Consider the following 1,061-nt stretch of genomic DNA (forward strand, 5'->3'; position numbering starts at 1 on the left):
GGGCACTGGTTATAAAGTCCACGCAGCCTGAGGGCCTCAGATGCCCTGTATCTGAGATCTGGCAATGGAGCTGAGAAGGCTGCTCCTGCTGCTGGTGGCCGCCCTGACCCTGACCAAGACCAGTGCAGGTGAGTGCGGGGTTGGAAGGGAAACNGGCTCTGAGAAGAGGGGAGGGGCCCGCACCTGGGACGCTGCGTCCCCGCATCGCCCACCAGAGCCTCCTTCCCTTCTCCACCCTAGTCCCACGCCCTGCTCCCCTCCTGGCACGCGCAGCCGCCCGGGGTCGCAGGAGGAGGTCGGGGTCTCACCGCGCGCCGCCCCCAGGCTCACACTCGCTGTGGTATTTCGAGACCGCGGTGACCTGGCCCGGCCTCGGGGAGCCCCGGTTCATCTCTGTGGGCTACGTGGACGACAGGCAGTTCGTGCGCTTCGACAGCGTCGCAGAGAATCCGAGATATGAGCCGCGGGCGCCGTGGATGGAGCAGGAGGGGCCGGCTCATTAATGGGGAATACAGCCACAAGGCATTGCTACTGACTCCAACTGGGTCCACTCTCAGTTGTGGGAACTTCCTAGTGTCACGATCTTCCTTGATCTCACAGCTTTTCTTCTCAACAGGTGGAAAAGGAGGGGACTATGCTCCAGCTTCAGGATAGTGTGGGGGACAGGGTTGTCCTGGGGAAATTGGAGTGAAGTTGGAGATGATTGGAGCTCTGGGAATCCATAAAAGCTCCTCCAGAGAAATCTTCTGGGGGCCTCAGTTGTACTATGATATGAATACATACATGTACATATGTATATGCATTTGTTTTGTTTTACCCTAGGCAGGGACAGCCCTGGCTGTCCTGGAACTCACTCTGTAGACCAGTGTGGCCTCGAACTCAGAAATCCGCCTGCCTCTGCCTCCCAAGTGCTGGGATCAAAGGCCACCACTGCCCAGCAGACATTTTAATGAAGTGAGCCAGAAAGGAAGGGCCTGCCAGTCCTCTGACACCAGACCCCCAAAGGGGGGAGACAGCAACTCCTCAATGAACTCCTAGAGAGAAGTGCAAGCCCACACAGG

General features: G+C 58.4%; 1 pseudogene across 1 annotated transcript in view; it reads right to left on the minus strand.

Moving 5' to 3' along the window:
• Positions 1-917: 917 nt before the first annotated feature.
• LOC110314685 overlaps positions 918-1,061 on the minus strand; it is a 3,337-nt pseudogene continuing 3,193 nt past the window's right edge. The window contains exon 8 of the transcript XR_003843154.1: positions 918-1,034. The product of XR_003843154.1 is annotated as a vacuolar protein sorting-associated protein 52 homolog (transcript). The remainder of the gene's footprint in view (positions 1,035-1,061) is intronic.

The sequence above is a fragment of the Mus pahari genome, unplaced genomic scaffold, assembly GCF_900095145.1.
Source record: "Mus pahari unplaced genomic scaffold, PAHARI_EIJ_v1.1 scaffold_11988_1, whole genome shotgun sequence".
Lineage (NCBI taxonomy): Eukaryota > Metazoa > Chordata > Mammalia > Rodentia > Muridae > Mus > Mus pahari.